The sequence below is a fragment of the Lagenorhynchus albirostris genome, chromosome 1 (assembly GCF_949774975.1).
Source record: "Lagenorhynchus albirostris chromosome 1, mLagAlb1.1, whole genome shotgun sequence".
Classification (NCBI taxonomy): Eukaryota; Metazoa; Chordata; class Mammalia; order Artiodactyla; family Delphinidae; genus Lagenorhynchus; species Lagenorhynchus albirostris.
The window spans coordinates 104,538,982-104,548,180 of record NC_083095.1 but is presented as its reverse complement, the minus strand read 5'-3'; positions in this window follow the sequence as shown (position 1 = coordinate 104,548,180).

Sequence of the window (9,199 nt, the reverse complement as noted above, 5' to 3'; positions counted from 1 at the left end):
CCCACCAGGAAGAGGAATTAAGCAAAGGCTCAGCTTGCCGTGCCGGAACCACACTAGGGCCTGAAGCAATCCTGCGGTGTTGCGGCCAGCTCACAATAAAGAGAGTTGAAGAAAGGAGCTCAGGGGCACTGTCATTCACAAACCTGCAGAGTTATAAATGACAGCTATCGTCCAAAAATATATTGAAGTAAGGCTGCCAAGAGCACTTGAAAGCGGGGCAGAATTGCAGGAAACCGATTTCAGGAGGTAGACTGGAATTGCATGAAAAGCAGAGGAAAAGAGGCAGAACGTCCACAATGATGCACTTGGCCAAAAAGGGCGTATGCGTTTTTTCCTGAATATATTCAGGAAAAAATGCATACGCGCTTTTTGGCCAACGAAGCAAGCTTGCAAAGGAAATCTGCACTACAATGAAGTCTAGCAGCCCGCCGGGCAAAAGGGCCATCTGATAAAAGTGTAAAATCCAGAAAGGCAGGACAGGCCATGGAGAACTGGGAGCCTTGCTTTGCTGATGGGCGGGATGTAAATTGCCAACAGCCACTCTGGAGAAGTTTATGGTGTTTCCTGAAACATCTAAAAAACAAAGCAACAGAGCCTAGGGCACTTCCACTTATGCTCCTATAGCTTAGGGAAATTCAAATCAAAAAGACACAGCCACCCCAAAGTTTGGGAGGGCTCTGTTTACAAGATCCTCATTTATGGTACAAGTTCAATATCACAGAAAGCGATAAATGAATAAAGATTTTGTGGTATTTACGTACAATGCAATATCACTCAGCAATGAAATCTATGTCATCAGACCCGTAGCAGCATAATGAGTGGACTCAGGTACGATGATTCTAAGTGAAATAAGTCACACAGAAAAAGAAACATCATAAGATATCACTAATACACGGAATGTAAACTTGGCTACCCAGGAACTGAATTACAAAACAGAACAGGGTCTCAAATGTAGAAAACCAACTTATGCTTGCTTAAGGGAAAGGTGAGTTGGGGTGCTGCATAAAACCAGAGATTGAAATTAGCACAGATACCGTTCCATAAGCCAAATATGTAACAGACAAGAGCTACTCCTTGCTCAACGAAGTGGACTCAACACCCCTTATTAAACGCCTAAAAATATAACTGACTAGTAAGAATCTTAAAACCTATGGATTTATATGTCTCCGAAAAGGAATCAAGTATGTGTACAGCAGCATAAACGCAGCAGTGATAGGATTGGTGAGTTTCGGTGAGGAAATGCAGACCCTTTGAAGTCATATAGCATGGTACCCATTCCATGGGTCTCAACTCTCAAGCTTTAAGGGATTCTTCCTTCAGCTAAAACATGCATGTGGAACCCAGAGTATGATCCACCGTGTGATCGGGAAACGTGTTCAAATGTGTCTCAGTTTTCGTCCCCTGGTACTCGGGTGCAACATTCCAGACGCTTTACTAACACTCTCCCCACTTGGAGAGTCAGTGCCTTTAACGTCGTGTTTGGACCAGTTTGCAATTTCTGCGGGAAATGAACAGGAATAGGGAGAACCAATGAGAGACTAGCTGGAGGTGTCTGGACGTGCAAATTTAACTCTCATTTCCCACCAGGAAGAGGAATTAACCAAAGGCTCAGCTTGCCGTGCCGGAACCACACTAGGGCCTGAAGCAATCTTGCGGTGTTGCGGCCAGCTCACAAGAAAGCGAGTTGAACAAAGGAGCTCAGGGGCACTGTCATTCACAAACCTGCAGAGTTATAAATGACAGCTATCGTCCAAAAATATATTGAAGTAAGGCTGCCAAGAGCACTTGAAAGCGGGGCAGAATTGCAGGAAACCAATTTCAGGAGGTAGACTGGAATTGCATGAAAAGCATAGGAAAAGAGGCAGAACGTCCACAATGATGCACTTGGCCAAAAAGGGCGTATGCGTTTTTTCCTGAATATATTCAGGAAAAAACGCATACGCCCTTTTTGGCCAACCAAGCAAGCTTGCAAAGGAAATCTGCACTACAATGAAGTCTCACTGCCCCACGGGCAAAAGGGCCATCTGAAAAAAGTGTAAAATCCAGAAAGGCAGGACAGGCCATGGAGAACTGGGAGCCTTGTTATGCTGATGGGCGGGATGTAAATTGCCAACAGCCACTCTGGAGAAGTGTATGGTGTTTCCTGAAACATGTAAAAAACAAAGCAACAGAGCCTAGGGCACTTCCACTTATGGTCCTATAGCTTAGGGAAATTCAAATCAAAAAGTCACAGCCACCCCAAAGGTTGGGACGGCTCTGTTTACAAGATCCTCGTTTATGGTACAAGTTCAATATCACAGAAAGCGAAAAATAAATAAAGAATTTGTGGTATTTACGTACAATGCAATATCACTCAGCAATGAAATCTATGTCAACAGGCCCATAGCAGCATAATGAGTGGACTCAGGTACGATGATTCTAAGTGAAATAAGTCACACAGAAAAAGAAACATCATAAGATATCACTAATACATGGAATGTAAACTTGGCTACCCAGGAACTGAATTACAAAACAGAACAGGGTCTCAAATGTAGAAAACCAACTTATGCTTGCTTAAGGGAAAGGTGAGTTGGGGTGCTGCATAAAACCAGAGATTGAAATTAGCACAGATACCGTTCCATAAGCCAAATATGTAACAGACATGAGCTACTCCTTGCTCAACGAAGTGGACTCAACACCCCTTATTAAACGCCTAAATATAACTGACTAGTAAGAATCTTAAAACCTATGGATTTATATGTCTCCGAAAAGGAATCAAGTATGTGTACAGCAGCATAAACGCAGCAGTGATAGGATTGGTGAGTTTCGGTGAGGAAATGCAGACCCTTTGAAGTCATATAGCATGGTACCCATTCCATGGGTCTCAACTCTCAAGCTTTAAGGGATTCTTCCTTCAGCTAAAACATGCATGTGGAACCCAGAGTATGATCCACCGTGTGATCGGGAAACGTGTTCAAATGTGTCTCAGTTTTCGTTCCCTGGTACTCGGGTGCAACATTCCAGACGCTTTACTAACACTCTCCCCACTTGGAGAGTCAGTGCCTTTAACGTCGTGTTTGGACCAGTTTGCAATTTCTGCGGAAAATGAACAGGAATAGGGAGAACCAATGAGAGACTAGCTGGAGGTATCTGGACGTGCAAATTTAACTCTCATTTCCCACCAGGAAGAGGAATTAACCAAAGGCTCAGCTTGCCGTGCGGAAAACACACTAGGGCCTGAAGCAATCCTGCGGTGTTGCGGCCAGCTCACAATAAAGAGAGTTGAAGAAAGGAGCTCAGGGGCACTGTCATTCACAAACCTGCAGAGTTATAAATGACAGCTATCGTCCAAAAATATATTGAAGTAAGGCTGCCAAGAGCACTTGAAAGCAGGGCAGAATTGCAGGAAACCGATTTCAGGAGGTAGACTGGAATTGCATGAAAAGCATAGGAAAAGAGGCAGAACGTCCACAATGATGCACTTGGCCAAAAAGGGCGTATGCGTTTTTTCCTGAATATATTCAGGAAAAAACGCATACGCCCTTTTTGGCCAACCAAGCAAGCTTGCAAAGGAAATCTGCACTACAATGAAGTCTCACTGCCCCACGGGCAAAAGGGCCATCTGAAAAAAGTGTAAAATCCAGAAAGGCAGGACAGGCCATGGAGAACTGGGAGCCTTGTTATGCTGATGGGCGGGATGTAAATTGCCAACAGCCACTCTGGAGAAGTGTATGGTGTTTCCTGAAACATGTAAAAAACAAAGCAACAGAGCCTAGGGCACTTCCACTTATGCTCCTATAGCTTAGGGAAATTAAAATAAAAAAGACACAGCCACCCCAAAGTTTGGGACGGCTCTGTTTACAAGAACCTCGTTTATGGTAGAAGTTCAATATCACAGAAAGCGAAAAATGAATAAAGAATTTGTGGTACTTACGTACAATGCAATATCACTCAGCAATGAAATCTATGTCATCAGACCCGTAGCAGCATAATGAGTGGACTCAGGTACGATGATTCTAAGAGAAATAAGTCACACAGAAAAAGAAATATCATAAGGTATCACTAATACACGGAATGTAAACTTGGCTACCCAGGAACTGAATTACAAAACAGAACAGGGTCTCAAATGTAGAAAACCAACTTATGCTTGCTTAAGGGGAAAGGTGAGTTAGGGTGCTGCATAAAACCAGAGATTGAAATTAGCACAGATACCGTTCCATAAGCCAAATATGTAATAGACAAGAGCTACTCCTTGCTCAACGAAGTGGACTCAACACCCCATATTAAACGCCTAAGAATATACCTGACTAGTAAGAATCTTAAAACCTATGGATTTACATGTCTCCAAAAGAGAATCAAGCGTGTGTACAGCAGCATAAACGCAGCAGTGATAGGATTAGTGAGGTTCGGAGAGCAAATGCAGACCCTTTGAAGTCATATTGCATGGTACCCATTCCATGGGTCACAACTCTCCAGGTTTAAGGGATTCTTCCTTCAGCTAAAACATGCATGTGGAACCCAGAGTATGATCCACCGTATGATCGGGAAACGTGTTCAAATATGTCTCAGTTTAAGTCCCCTGGTACTCGGGTGCAACATTCCAGACGCTTTACTAACACTCTCCCCACTTGGAGAGTCAGTGCCTTTAACCTCCTGTTTGGCCCAGTTTGCAATTTCTACGGGAAATGAACAGGAATAGGGAGAACCAATGAGAGACTAGCTGGAGGTGTCTGGACGGGCAAATTTAACTCTCATTTCCCACCAGGAAGAGGAATTAACCAAAGGCTCAGCTTGCCGTGCCGGAACCACACTAGGGCCTGAAGCAATCCTGCGGTGTTGCGGCCAGCTCACAATAAAGAGAGTTGAAGAAAGGAGCTCAGGGGCCCTGTCATTCACAAACCTGCAGAGTTATAAATGACAGCTATCGTCCAAAAATATATTGAAGTAAGGCTGCCAAGAGGACTTGAAAGCGGGGCAGAATTACAGGAAACCGATTTCAGGAGGTAGACTGGAATTGCATGAAAAGCATAGGAAAAGAGGCAGAACGTCCACAATGATGCACTTGGCCAAAAAGGGCGTATGCGTTTTTTCCTGAATATATTCAGGAAAAAACGCATACGCCCTGTTTGGCCAACCAAGCAAGCTTGCAAAGGAAATCTGCACTACAATGAAGTCTCACTGCCCCACGGGCAAAAGGGCCATCTGAAAAAGGTGTAAAATCCAGAAAGGCAGGACAGGCCATGGAGAACTGGGAGCCTTGTTATGCTGATGGGCGGGATGTAAATTGCCAACAGCCACTCTGGAGAAGTGTATGGTGTTTCCTGAAACATCTAAAAAACAAAGCAACAGAGCCTAGGGCACTTCCACTTATGCTCCTATAGCTTAGGGAAATTAAAATCAAAAAGACACAGCCACCCCAAAATTTGGGACGGCTCTGTTTACAAGAACCTCGTTTATGGTACAAGTTCAATATCACAGAAAGCGAAAAATGAATAAAGAATTTGTGGTACTTACGTACAATGCAATATCACTCAGCAATGAAATCTATGTCATCAGGCCCGTAGCAGCATAATGAGTGGATTCAGGTACGATGATTCTAAGTGAAATAGGTCACACAGAAAAAGAAATATCATAAGGTATCACTAATACACGGAATGTAAACTTGGCTACACAGGAACTGAATTACAAAACAGAACAGGGTCTCAAATGTAGAAAACCAACTTATGCTTGCTTCAGGGAAAGGTGAGTTGGGGTGCTGCATAAAACCAGAGATTGAAATTAGCACAGATACCGTTCCATAAGCCAAATATGTAATAGAGAAGAGTTACTCCTTTCTCAACGAAGTGGACTCAACACCCCATATTAAACGCCTAAGAATATACCTGAGTAGTAAGAATCTTAAAACCTATGGATTTACATGTCTCCAAAAGAGAATCAAGCGTGTGTACAGCAGCATAAACGCAGCAGTGATAGGATTAGTGAGGTTCGGTGAGCAAATGCAGACCCTTTGAAGTCATATTGCATGGTACCCATTCCATGGGTCTCAACTCTCCAGGTTTAAGGGATTCTTCCTTCAGCTAAAACATGCATGTGGAACCCAGAGTATGATCCACCGTGTGATCGGGAAACGTGTTCAAATATGTCTCAGTTTTCGTCCCCTGGTACTCGGGTGCAACATTCCAGACGCTTTATTAACACTCTCCCCACTTGGAGAGTCAGTGCCTTTAACCTCCTGTTTGGCCCAGTTTGCACTTTCTGCGGGAAATGAACAGGAATAGGGAGAACCAATGAGAGACTAGCTGGAGGTGTCTGGACGGGCAAATTTAACTCTCATTTCCCACCAGGAAGAGGAATTAACCAAAGGCTCAGCTTGCTGTGCCGGAACCACACTAGGGCCTGAAGCAATCCTGCGGTGTTGCGGCCAGCTCACAATAAAGAGAATTGAAGAAAGGAGCTCAGGGGCACTGTCATTCACAAACCTGCAGAGTTGTAAATGACAGCTATCGTCCAAAAATATATTGAAGTAAGGCTGCCAAGAGCACTTGAAAGCGGGGCAGAATTGCAGGACACCGATTTCAGGAGGTAGACTGGAATTGCATGAAAAGCATAGGAAAAGAGGCAGAACGTCCACAATGATGCACTTGGCCAAAAAGGGCGTATGCGTTTTTTCCTGAATATATTCAGGAAAAAACGCATACGCCCTTTTTGGCCAACCAAGCAAGCTTGCAAAGGAAATCTGCACTACAATGAAGTCTCACTGCCCCACGGGCAAAAGGGCCATCTGAAAAAGGTGTAAAATCCAGAAAGGCAGGACAGGCCATGGAGAACTGGGAGCCTTGTTATGCTGATGGGCGGGATGTAAATTGCCAACAGCCACTCTGGAGAAGTGTACGGTGTTTCCTGAAACATCTAAAAAACAAAGCAACAGAGCCTAGGGCACTTCCACTTATGGTCCTATAGCTTAGGGAAATTCAAATCAAAAAGACACAGCCACCCCAAAATTTGGGACGGCTCTGTTTACAAGAACCTCGTTTATGGTACAAGTTCAATATCACAGAAAGCGAAAAATGAATAAAGAATTTGTGGTACTTACGTACAATGCAATATCACTCAGCAATGAAATCTATGTCATCAGACCCGTAGCAGCATAATGAGTGGACTCAGGTACGATGATTCTAAGAGAAATAAGTCACACAGAAAAAGAAATATCATAAGGTATCACTAATACACGGAATGTAAACTTGGCTACCCAGGAACTGAATTACAAAACAGAACAGGGTCTCAAATGTAGAAAACCAACTTATGCTTGCTTAAGGGGAAAGGTGAGTTGGGGTGCTGCATAAAACCAGAGATTGAAATTAGCACAGATACCATTCCATAAGCCAAATATGTAATAGACAAGAGCTACTCCTTGCTCAACGAAGTGGACTCAACACCCGATATTAAACGCCTAAGAATATACCTGACTAGTAAGAATCTTAAAACCTATGGATTTACATGTCTCCAAAAGAGAATCAAGCGTGTGAACAGCAGCATAAACGCAGCAGTGATAGGATTAGTGAGGTTCGGTGAGCAAATGCAGACCCTTTGAAGTCATATAGCATGGTACCCATTCCATGGGTCTCAACTCTCCAGGTTTAAGGGATTCTTCCTTCAGCTAAAACATGCATGTGGAACCCAGAGTATGATCCACCGTGTGATCGGGAAACGTGTTCAAATATGTCTCAGTTTTCGTCCCCTGGTACTCGGGTGCAACATTCCAGACGCTTTACTAACACTCTCCCCACTTGGAGAGTCAGTGCCTTTAACGTCGTGTTTGGCCCAGTTTGCAATTTCTGCGGGAAATGAACAGGAATAGGGAGAACCAATGAGAGACTAGCTGGAGGTGTCTGGACGGGCAAATTTAACTCTCATTTCCCACCAGGAAGAGGAATTAACCAAAGGCTCAGCTTGCCGTGCCGGAACCACACTAGGGCCTGAAGCAATCCTGCGGTGTTGCGGCCAGCTCACAATAAAGAGAGTTGAAGAAAGGAGCTCAGGGGCACTGTCATTCACAAACCTGCAGAGTTATAAATGACAGCTATCGTCCAAAAATATATTGAAGTAAGGCTGCCAAGAGCACTTGAAAGCGGGGCAGAATTTCAGGACACCGATTTCAGGAGGTAGACTGGAATTGCATGAAAAGCATAGGAAAAGAGGCAGAACGTCCACAATGATGCACTTGGCCAAAAAGGGCGTATGCGTTTTTTCCTGAATATATTCAGGAAAAAACGCATACGCCCTTTTTGGCCAACCAAGCAAGCTTGCAAAGGAAATCTGCACTACAATGAAGTCTCACTGCCCCACGGGCAAAAGGGCCATCTGAAAAAGGTGTAAAATCCAGAAAGGCAGGACAGGCCATGGAGAACTGGGAGCCTTGTTATGCTGATGGGCGGGATGTAAATTGCCAACAGCCACTCTGGAGAAGTGTATGGTGTTTCCTGAAACATCTAAAAAACAAAGCAACAGAGCCTAGGGCACTTCCACTTATGGTCCTATAGCTTAGGGAAATTAAAATCAAAAAGACACAGCCACCCCAAAATTTGGGACGGCTCTGTTTACAAGAACCTCGTTTATGGTACAAGTTCATTATCACAGAAAGTGAAAAATGAATAAAGAATTTGTGGTACTTACGTACAATGCAATATCACTCAGCAATGAAATCTATGTCATCAGACCCGTAGCAGCATAATGAGTGGACTCAGGTACGATGATTCTAAGAGAAATAAGTCACACAGAAAAAGAAATATCATAAGGTATCACTAATACACGGAATGTAAACTTGGCTACCCAGGAACTGAATTACAAAACAGAACAGGGTCTCAAATGTAGAAAACCAACTTATGCTTGCTTAAGGGGAAAGGTGAGTTGGGGTTCTGTATAAAACCAGAGATTGAAATTAGCACAGATACCGTTCCATAAGCCAAATATGTAATAGACAAGAGCTACTCCTTGCTCAACGAAGTGGACTCAACACCCGATATTAAACGCCTAAGAATATAGCTGACTAGTAAGAATCTTAAAACCTATGGATTTACATGTCTCCGAAAGAGAATCAAGCGTGTGTACAGCAGCATAAACGCAGCAGTGATAGGATTGGTGAGGTTCGGTGAGCAAATGCAGACCCTTTGAAGTCATATAGCATGGTACCCATTCCATGGGTCTCAACTCTCAAGGTTTA